The sequence below is a fragment of the Haliotis rubra genome, unplaced genomic scaffold (genome assembly GCF_003918875.1).
Source record: "Haliotis rubra isolate DU_JTF1 unplaced genomic scaffold, ASM391887v1 Scf1424, whole genome shotgun sequence".
In the NCBI taxonomy this organism is placed as follows: domain Eukaryota; kingdom Metazoa; phylum Mollusca; class Gastropoda; order Lepetellida; family Haliotidae; genus Haliotis; species Haliotis rubra.
This window is the reverse complement of record NW_025765364.1, coordinates 67,328-79,342: the sequence shown is the minus strand read 5'-3', so window position 1 is coordinate 79,342 and position 12,015 is coordinate 67,328. Positions and strand designations below refer to the sequence as shown.

Below are 12,015 nucleotides of genomic sequence, written 5' to 3'. Positions count from 1 at the left end.
CCCCTCCCTCCATCGGGCGTAAATCGAGAGCGTTGACATCGCTTCTCTTCCAACCCCTCCCCACATCTCCCTCCAACTACCCCCTTGGGACGTAAAACGAGAATACTGACATCGCTTCCCTTCCATCCCCATTCATCAATCCCACACCCACGAACATGACACATACATCATGCACGCACATACACACTGACATACACACACACACATGAAACACAACACACACAGACATCACAAACGCACAAACCTACATCTCAAACACACACAGACGGTCGTATCCACATTACATGCATTTATAAACCACTCGCGATGTAGCTGCACTCGTGTAATAAACCCAAAGGTGTTACGCAGTGCATATGTCAATTCAGATTCATACACTGTTGCAACATAGAAAACAACACTGTCGAGGCCCATAACCCTAACGCCTAACAGAGTCCATGACCTCGGCTCCCATCTAACACTACTATACTACCCTATACAATCTCATCTCATCTGGGAGTGCCAAGCAGCAAAATATACCTTCATCTCTATAATCAAACAGAAGATGAGGGGTCATTTTCCATACATATGCCATTATTTCCCACACCGTGAAGGAAGATAACAAAATATCCATACCTTGTCTCGCCAATAGCCAGTCCGTTCATTCCGCCATACGAGCAATACCGAAGCGTACACGTATTACAGCGCTGCATGCATGAACTGCATACTCCATGGAAACAGTACCGTATCTAAGCATGTTTCGTCGTCATATATGCGGTGATCGACAAAGTCAGTTCCGTGATCTAGTAGCGTTTCTGCTAGATGAATCTGAAGATACCCACAGGCAATTCACGGTCAGGTGACAGGCCCACTGTGCTGTGTCGGTGTGCGTTGTCCTTACAAAGCATATAGGCGACCTCCAATGCATGCAGGACAAACCATAATTGAACGACCCAGATATCATGCATGTTTACATGGAGTTCACTGGAGGGGACCTGGAATGTCAGAAGGAGCACCAGATGCAGTGTTGTTTTGTTTGTTTGTTGTTTAATCCGTTACGAGCATTATTCCAGCTATATCCGGTTTCATAGGCACAATATTCTTTCATGTGGAAAATACATTATACGTTGTATTTTTCATTTTTCTCCACATTATTGATTTATCGAGTCCATCTATAGTTGGTTGGTTTACGCCGCATTCAGCCATATTCCAGTTATACTGCGGCGGTCTGGATATAATCGAGTCTGGGACAGATAATCCTGTGACCAACAGCATGAGACTGAATATACTCATTTGGGATACGACGACATGTGTCAACCAAGTCAGCGAGCCTGACAACCTATCTCGTTAGTCGCCTCTTACGACAAGCATGGGTTGCTGAAGATCAGTTCTAACCCGGATCTTCACTGGTTGGTTTTGACTATAAGTCTTTTTTGCGCGTTTTGTTGTTGGACCCAAGAAACGACCGCAACTGTCATTCATTTTCACAAACTACCTGTAGATAACGTTGATTAATTCCATGCTCTCGTCTTCGTGTAAGACCGCCTCCGTGGTGTAGTGGTTAGAGCGTCCGCCCGGAGAGCGGAAGGTCGCGGGTTCGACCAAAAGACGTTAAAATATGGTACTTGTTGGTCCCTGCCTGGCGCTCGGCATTAATGAGTACAACAAGGACCGGTCGGCTCGGAGTCAGTATAATGTGTCTGAGTGGGGTATTCATGCTTCACTGCGGCATGGTATCTCATTGAGCTAGCACTAAAAACAGCTTATGCCTGGGTTAGTACAAGCAGCCGCACATACACATACACACGCATGCACGTCGTCATATGAGCGAAATATTCTCAAGCACGACGTTAAACACAATTTCACTTCACCTTCGTATAAGCACTTGTTTCGTCACGTACATCTTTGGAAGAGGAATAAGACAAGATTGTTAGTTTAGTGTCTCTAAATAGTAGCCACAACAAGTACAAAACAAGTTTACTGTTCCCTGTCAGCGGCCATGGATACTTCCCGAATGAAATTATTGGGTCCGGAAACACTAATGCCCGATATCAGTTTACCAAACGGATGGCAGTGACAGTTAGGGTTTTACTGAGATATACATGTACACATATGTTATATTTTCTATGCGTCTCTACGCGATAATAGGCTACGTCGTTTACTTTATCAACAATCACATTCAAATAATATTTTTGTAAACAAGCGTTTGCAAACGATGTAATATCACTGTCGTTCCACTTAAGTCTACGTTTTGTCATACATGCAATAACAATGTTAAAGGTGCAGGGGCGGTGGGGTAGCCTAATGGTTAAAGCGTTGGCTCGTCACACCGAAGACCCGGGTTCGAATCCCCACATGGGTACAATGTGTGAAGCCCATTTCTGGTGTTCCCCGCCGTGATATTGCTGGAATATTGCTAAAAGCGGCGTAAAACCAAACTCAGTCAGTCAGTAAAGGTGCAATCTACCTATCAGCTTTTAAACATTTGAAGATTGTTTCAGAATCCTTCGGGTGAGTGAGTGATTTTTAGTTTTACGCCGCTTTTAGCAATATTCCAGCAATATCACGGCGGGGGACACCAGAAATTCACATTATACCCATGTTGGGAATCGAACCCAGGTCTTCGGCGTGACGAGCGAACGCTTTAACCACTAGGCTACCCCAACTGAGACCTAAGCTGGGTGTTTTGAGCCAAGAACGTATACCAACACAATATATTGTTTAAATCCCTTATAGAAGTCGTATGGGAACTGACATTTGGCCTATTTCTTTTCTTGATAAACATATACTGAGGGAAACAAATAAGGGAACACCACTTCATGGCAGTGCTCTTTTATTCATTCTCAGATTTCATCCAGCGTTATTCAAAGCTGGTCATGAAAACTGGAAAATACTAAAGGAACGCTTGAATTTTCCTATGTTCCATTATTTGTTTCTCTCAGTATATGTAAGTATTCAAGTCTGTGTATTTCGAGTTATCCATACAATCTAGGGTAATATTTGTGTCGCATTTACTTGCTGTTCATGAGACTGGATCGTAATGCATTGGATCGGTGAGAAGTCGCAGTTTGAGTGAGTGAGTGAGTTTATTTTTTACGCCACACTCAGCAATATTCCAGTTATATGGCGGCGGTCTGTAAATAATCGAGTCTGGACCAAACAATCCAGTGATCAACAGCATGAGCATCGAACTGCGCAATTGGGAACCGATGACATGTGTCAACCAAGCCAGCGAACCTGACCACCCGATCCCGTTAGTCGCCTCTTACGACAAGCATGGGTTACTAAAGGTACATTCTAACCCGGACCTTCACGGGTCTCGCAGTTAGAAGTGTAATCTGATTTTCTAAATGATCAGAGTACTTTTCTGTACTTACCGCCTTTCTCATCATTAATAGTTTCGGTACCAGATTTAGTACATACAAAAAGATAATCATATAGCGTGACCCCATTGTACGTCGAAGTAAAAAATGTTTATGCTAAACGGTTTGTTTGGCATAGTCACGTCATAACAAGGCAAGGAGAAATTGGCATGAATTTGGTGTCACATGACTATAATTGTAATGGCAATATGTCTCATGTTCCGCAGTTAAAAAGAGACATGTTTTCCATAATCATAAAGAACCTCTCAGGAAAGAGTCACTGACCTACAGTCAGGCTCAGATAATCGAGGAAAGTCGAGGTCACCTTGACCCATCCTTGTGACACACAGCAAACTCATTTATTGGCAAACCGTTCACGCTTGTTAATGGGATTCACAGGAAGCCTGGTCGTTAGACTTTGCTTATAGCTGTATTGTATCCTTGCCATACACGCTGAGAACATGTGGTACAGAGCAGTAAGTAATATTGAAGCAATTTAAGTACGTTGCAATGTGGTCGTGGTGGCGTGTGGTCCTGTGCACAGAGCTCAGGTCACAAATCAGTTTAAGTAAAGCAACGTTGGGTGCGGAGAGTCCGTGGATGGGTGACCGTGTTTGGCAGCTTCACTCCTGAGATTTTCTAAGACTTCGGTCCTGCCCCACAACGAAGAACGTGTGGTCTCATCTTAGGCAAGGCTCTTGATATCTTGTTTTGTCCAATCAACTACCCCAAAGGAAAAGGAAAGGACTGGCACAGCAAAAATATTGGTGGCTTTGACCTTGTTTCGAGCATTTAGCTCTGAGCACCAGACTTTCGTTAAGCGAGTTTTATACTCGGCTCGAAGTTTGTCTTGAATCTGGGCATTCTGGGCTTGTCTGGAACTTGCATGTAAAGTTAGGTGTAGGCCTGACCTTCCACAAGATGCTCAATAATTCCTCCATGTAACTTGACCGATCCATCTTTAAATACCTTGTCAGGTTTCAAATGAAGAGTATTACATTTGTCGAGTCCAAATGTCATGCCAGTGTCAAAAGGACTTGACAAGGAGAACCTGTTTTTATTATAATTATTATTATTTCACAGTTATTCATAAGAAGAATAATTTTGAGTTATAAGGTTACTCAACGAGTGCTAGGTATAAACTGATGAAACCTACTGAACATTCCAAATATATGGCGGCGTTCTTCAATAATCGAATCTGGACCAGACAATCCAGTCAACAACATCATGAGCATCGATCTACTCAACTGGATACAATGACATGTGTCAAACAAGTCAGCGAGTCTTACCACCCGATAACCCGTTAATCGCCTCCTAGGACAAGTATGGGTTGCTGAAGACCAATTCTAAACCGGATCTTCACGGGTCCGTTCATTATAACCTTACTTTCATGATATACAATGCCGTCCGGTAATTCAGCGCACCTAAGCACATCGATCGCAACACGGCAACTAACGTCTCATATTTTTTGTGGTTTACGTATTTACATAGAAATATAAGACTATCAGATTCTAACGTTGCATTATGCCATACGGTTGACCTTACCGGCGTTCGGACGACATCGCTTGCTGTCCGGTAATTCTGCGCAGCAACTGATGCGCATAGTATCCAGCTGGAGATCCGAAGTATGGAAGCGTATTAGTGCCAGATTATTTTTAAAAATCACTTCATCAATGTATGGACTAGTGTTTCATATTAAATCCAATTATGAATAATGAAGAAAAAGGTTTAAAAGTCTGAAGAAAACGAATTTTCATAAAACTGTCAATTTATCTGTCAATTACTGTTATTTACTCTCCTTTAGTGATTAAAAGCCAGTTCCATGTAGAAATGTCCCGATTTCAAATATGGTAGCAGACGATGTTTACCTTCAATACGGAAGTACGCTATTGCTCCTGCGCGGAATTACCGGACTCGATTGTATATTTGATATCTTGTATTCAAAACTTTGTATATTCGGATACTGATAGTGAATAATTAATTGTAATTATCGTTTAATAGTAGAAAATAACTGCACATTAACACACGCATGTGGTGCTAAACATTTTATATAAAAAATACACGCAAAGTGTAGCTAACATTTCATCATAAAACATACAAGCTCAGGAAAACAAATGTCTTAAATGCGTAAGTTATTGAGTATGATCTGTCATATATACATGTGCAATAAGGAATACTTTTATATACAAACGAGGATCAGCACACACACACACAGTGCAGAAGCTTGACTTTTATAGTAATCGCCGTCCTATGTTTTGACGTCGAGGGATTCCTGAACCAGTGGATTGTCTGGATTATCTTGCTGTAGACCGTGACCCACGATGCGCGACTAGGTCGGGTGCTGTATTGTGACATAGTATAACTTGGATAGCCGTGGAATTATGCCCGCTTCACCGACCACGATAACAGTTGGGTAATTCTACTTCACCACGCTTCCACTGTAGTACTGGCGTTAGACAGGGAGAAAATGTATTCCCCTTCTTCTTAGTTCTCTATCTTAATGACCTTGGAACCATATGTGAAAAGTGCAAATTGACTTTGTATTGTACCTAGATTTATTGAGGAACAGTTTGGCATGTTTATAACATTATTAGGACTGTTACATGCAGATATTACTGTTTGGGTATCAGAAAGTAATGAAGATTTACAAATTAGTTCAGACAATTTGCCTGACATTTGGTGATATGAAAATGAAAAATATTTTAGATATTCTAGATAAGAATCACAAGTTATTGGTTGGTGTAAAATCATTACATCAACACATACGTTACCTCTTATATAGCCATGTTTTGGCTAATGTATCGACTTGTTCGTGTATACGATTTCATCTGTTAATTGTGGTGAAAAGTAGTCAAAATGTCGGATTATCTTATATACTGAAATCCATTAAAAACGCATCACCTACTATCATTAATCATGGAATATGCAAAACGAATTTCGAACCAAACTGGGCTTGAATTAATCTGACTATGACAGATAAACATGATCCACACCAAGAAACACGTGCATCCCTGTGTGATCACGAGACCGAGCATTTGCTGAAAATCACCTTTTCACCTGCAAATCGTGTGAAAATGCAGAAAACGAGACGGTTCTACAACACATTGATAGATCATTCAAATGTGTACCAAAAGCACGCCGACATTTGGACAGCATTAAACCATTGATTTTAAATAATGTCACGTTTATCAGTAATGAAGTTTTATGTTACCTGTTCTTATGTTACCTACTTACCTACCTACCTACCTACCTACCTACCTACCTACCTTCTTATGTTACCTACCTACCTACCTACCTACCTACCTTCAGAGAAAGGGCTGTTGATATTCTCGAGGCTTAGGTGTGTCTACACGTCAAGAGTCCAGAAGGTTGTTGCAATTAAATATTCCTCAAGTTACCACAGAGTCTGCGACCTGATCGACCACACCTAGGGCAATCACGTTTCACGATCCCGTCCCAAGACCGTCACATCGCGCTCACACTTTTAAGGAACAGGTTTCAAGCCAGCGTCCAGAACAGCCACTACCATTGGTGGAAGAAGGGGAAGTCATCAGTCCCCAGACGGTGCAACGGCGACTGCGTCAGCTGGAACTGCGTGCGCGTAGAGCCCATATTGGTCCGAAACCGACTCAGAATACTGTAGTACTGTGGTGCAGGTGATATCAGAGTTGGATCCTTAGACAATTCTAACCCTCTTCACGAGTCGAAAAGATAGTGAGTTTAGTTTTCCGCCGCACTCAGCAATATTCCAGCTAAATGGTAGCGGTCGGTAATTAAATCGAGTCTGCAGACGCAATTGGAAACCGTACACATATGTCAACCAAGTCAGCGGCCCTGACCACCCGATCCCGCCAGTCGCCTCTTACGCGAAAGGATAGAAACATAATCACCTCGAAACTGAAATCCACGAGAAAAGGCTTCTGGGGAACACAACACTTCAGAACAAAAAGCAACGTCACGGGCGACCGTGAATCATGCGGCCCAGGTTTGAGTTTTAGCATGATCGTGCAGCATGATAGCATACAACATGCTGCGTGTCATTGACACCAGTGTAGGTAAAGCTGTGTGTACATACCTTGTAACAGTTGACTACAGGCAGCCCGCGGTGTCTTTACATTCATAAATGCATAGAAAACATTTAATGCATTCCTTGTGAGCTCTGAACTGGCTCCGCGCCTATATAAACATATAGAGTTCAATGTCCTGTGACAGAGGGATGTATCAGCATTCAGTTCAGGTGACAGTCTCACTCGTTGCCGCATTTTGCGTTTGAATCGTTTTTTCTTTCCTTAAGATGCTTACTGAGCGCGCTTATCCGTTCAATCTTACACTGAACGCTATTCAGGCGCTGTCGAAATGGTTACCAGGCCATGTCAATCATTATCGCGTTAATTATAATAATAATAGTAGTAGTTTATTATAGTTCCATGTGTTAGAAATGATGAGACAGCATAGTACAGCATATAATATGCTAAAACACCAGGCCTCGAGAGGCCGAAATGACACCTTAAAAAAGAATATTAGCATAAATAAGGTGAACTGGAGCTTAAGGCCTCGTTCAAGATCATTGCATTTCTCTTTACAGCTACCATGATTATGTAAAGAGTACCTTTCAATAGGTTAGTTCAAAAGGGTGTCCGCCCGGGAAAGCCACATTTGAAAAATACCAATTGCCGCTAAAGCCAGATTTCAAGTACAAACCTCGGTGCCGCGAATAGCCGCAAAAGCCACATTGAGTAAGGGAATCAAAACCGTTTTTTTTCAAATAAGCGTCACAAATTGTTTTAGTGACTTGTCCTTTGTTTGTTTACTAATAGTTAACATATGATGGGCGGCTTCTTTATCCTGGTTGAAGATTTTAGTTAACATATGATGGGCGGCTTCTTTATCCTGGTTGAAGATTTTAGTTAACATATGATGGGCGGCTTCTTTATCCTGGTTGAAGATTTTAGTTAACATATGATGGGAGGCTTCTTTATCCTGGTTGAAGATTTTAGTTAACATATGATAGCATCTGTTCTGAGATAAAATAATACATGCTAATGGGTCATTCTATGGAAAAGGCCAACTTCAGCCTTTGCTCTTAATAAAACTTTATTTGTATTTTTTTATGTCTTCATGTAAACTACTTTGGTTTGTATGATTGGTATATCGTATCAGCAGAGAAGTTTGGACAAGAATTTTGGTTAAAAACAGCTATGAAATAGAAAGAGTTAGACGTTACATATGTGGCTGTTTATAAGTATATTTGTGCAATAAATGGTCATTCTTCTAAATTAGTTTTCATTTTGTGATCATTTTGTTGTTGAGTTTTTAGCCATCTTCGATAATCTCCAGGGTATGCGTTACGATAAATCTCCACTTTACCCCTGGTACCAGTGGAGATTTAATGGAACGTATACCCTTGAGATTATCGAGGATGGTTTTTAGCATGAATGTAAACATAATAACTGATGCAACCACAGCTAATTCGTAAAAAGGATTTGAGTATACCTACGTGAGGCAGCTAGTTTGCGTGATCTGGACTTTTTTCCTCGAACAATTCAACTGGATTTCTAGATTTTACATAATGAATATTTCACATTATTTACGGTAACACGGATTAGCTAATAGCGCATTGCCGGGAGAGCCACATTCACACGATCACTCAACCATGTCCATTACCGGTTAAGCCACACCATTTTCAACTCCGTTTTTCTTAAATGTGGCTTTCCCGGGCTGTAACAGATGGCACTTGTTATTATGAAAACGCCGTATGTACTGCAACAGAATATATACTGAACTATTTTGCTGCTCCATCCTTCTCTCATGCAGCTGCCTTTTTACGAACTCTGTGACATTTAACCTCAAGAGTGGACCTACTACATCTGGACTAAAAACATACCTCTTCTGACGCTAACACTAACTGCTTTACTGTTGTCTGTCGTCTTTCAAAAAAGGTAGGGGAACTTCATTTTTAATTTGGGATTGAAGAAAATTAGGAGACATATCTCAGTCAAGCAATGTTGATATGATAATAATGAATGTTTTGAGAGTGCATCACCACTTGCACTTCCTTATGACCATAGTCGTTTGTACAGTAATGGCTATTGAAAGATGATTGGTGTAGGACGTGAAATTTGCATGTGTACGATTTTCATTTTCAAGCAATAAAAAGGCTAGAAATACTAGCAACTGTGTGATGCAAGATGATTGTCAAAATTAATGGTCTACAGTGATTTATCGATCTTCTTGAAAACCGTCAAAATCAAGAATGACACTATATGTACGTGTATGGGGGTACTGCGTTGTGCACGTGCATCCCATGCGTTGTGTTTAGGGGTTGTAATAAAGAGAAATGTGCGGACATAAGATGTCTGTCTTTGCAAAGTTTGTTAACGCTTATACTTCCTATCCAAATTGAAAATTCAGGTTCCCCTACTTTTTTAAGAGTATATGTATATGTACAATGTGCTTTGAGCATGACCCTCAGTGATATATAAATATACTTGTAAGTTATTATCTTCAGGATTCCGTGAAATAGTGTGCCCGTGGTCGAATGGACGGAGAGTCTTCACGCTACGCTTTCCAGGATGTCAGAATACGCAGTAGAGACGAGTGACACCCTGACCAAGAGCAGTGTGACCGTTTCACCTGGTCTGGCGTGATGTTCCGTGGGACAATGTTTCAATTCACTACCGCGCCGTTCTAAACTAGTGACCCGTGAAGATCTGGGTTAAAATACTGGTCTCCAGCAACCCATGCTAATGAACCATGATCAAAGCTACTACAAAGCCATCAAAGATTCCAATCAGTCATAACCATGTTGTTTACCCTTTTGTTTACACTACAGGCTTCAAATGTGAGGACTTAAAGAAGCATGCGACTTTATGGACCACAACTTCTTGTTTATTGCATGGGGCGCAGTAAACAAGAAGCTGTAGTCCACAATGCTGCGTTTACACTAGGTCACGATTAGACCACGATTATGAGGTCGCGAACCAAATATCGTAGTAGATCTTCATGATCGTGGAACGTTTTGTTTATTTTTCCCTTTCTTGACGCTCTTTAACGGTTTCATATGCTCTGATAGGATCTGATACCCATTCTTACGATTGGATATGCGATCAGTCACGCTTCAATGAAGATCTGTTGCGAATATTTGACGATCAGTGGCGAGTTTTTACGATCATCACGATTTGAGTATACGATCTGCTACCTTTTGTTGCCTTCTGTTTAGACAAGGAATGGCGATTAAACACGATTGTGACACGATTCTCGGACAGCATGAGATACTATGGAGCCCTTTCCTTTCCCCTTGCCCTTTTTCGGCCCAATCTCCTATATTTTTATTGAAAATGACGATACAATAGTGATACGGCTTGCAGTTGGATCACAATGAATTTCGTCTCGCAGCGTGACGCTAATCGTAGTACAGCGTGTTGAAAAGTTCATAGAAATGCATTGAATCGCATTAGATCGAGAAAGATTGTGTACAACGTGACACAGTGCAGGAAATCTTAATATAATCGTAATAGATTGTAATAGATCTTTATAGAATCGCAATAGATCTTGGTAGAATCGTGGGGCAATGGGAACTAACATTCCGATGTATTACGATCATCCAGACACGCTCCATGGCGCTTTTTCACGCTCTTATACGATGTGTTCCGATGCCCACACCCTACTACGCAGTACTACGTTCTGAAACGATAGCTAAAACATCGGCATGATCGTGACAAAATATTGAACATGTTTAATATTTTGCCACGATTATCAAGATGCCTCACGATCATGGAGATCTCTTGCGATCACCACGATTTGGATCTGCGATCTCTCACGCTTTACAAGATGAGTTACGATTTTCAAAAAAAATCCGAATCGTGGCCATCGTAGCCTAATCGTGGCCTAGTGTAAACGCAGCATTAAACATGTTTAATATTTTGCAACGATTATAAGGATGCCTCACGATCATGGAGATCTCTTACTATCACCACGATTTAGTTACGATTTTTAAAAAAAGAATCCGAGTCGTGGCCATCATGGGCGGTGGGGTAGCCCAGTGGTTAAAGCGTTGGCTCGTCACGCCGAAGACCCGGGTTAGAATCCCCACATGGGTACAATGTGTGAAGCCCATTTCTGGTGTCCCCCGCCGTGATGTTTCTGGAATATTGCTAAAAGCCGCGTAAAACCAAACTCAGTCAGTCGTGGCCATCATGGTCTAGTGTAAACGCAGCATAAAATTGGATGCTTCATTATTGACTCACCAACTTCTAGAATGCCGACGGAACAATGTCAGGACGTTTTACCTTAGATCATCCGCATTGTGCACGTAACAGGTGTCTCTACTCTAATGTAACCTCTTCCAAATCCATTCAAGGGTAAATACACTTCTTCTTACTTACATACGTGCCCTTCAACCATACTCTGTACATCAATAGCTTGATAACGGTACCGGTGTTAGGAGCTACGCCGAAACGTCATCCTAAACGTAATGAAGACGTTGCTCACTCATACGTCTTATCCTTGGTCAGGACACAGTGTCTGTGTTTGGTGTCCGTTCGAACGATATCTAAGATCCGAAATTGTGAAAGAATCCAACGTAAAATAATTTTGAACGCGACATTGAATAAATTTCGACTCAGCTATCAACTATCAACAAGTCATCAATATCCCCCCAACGACTAAATATTTCATC

General features: G+C 41.4%; 1 protein-coding gene across 1 annotated transcript in view; it reads right to left on the bottom strand.

Moving 5' to 3' along the window:
- LOC124269152 (monocarboxylate transporter 14-like) overlaps nt 1-894 on the bottom strand; it is a 33,924-nt gene extending 33,030 nt beyond the window's left edge. The window contains exon 1 of the mRNA XM_046704169.1: nt 613-894. The gene's annotated coding sequence lies outside the window, so the exon portion shown is untranslated. The remainder of the gene's footprint in view (nt 1-612) is intronic.
- Between the last annotated feature and the right edge of the window lie 11,121 nt (nt 895-12,015).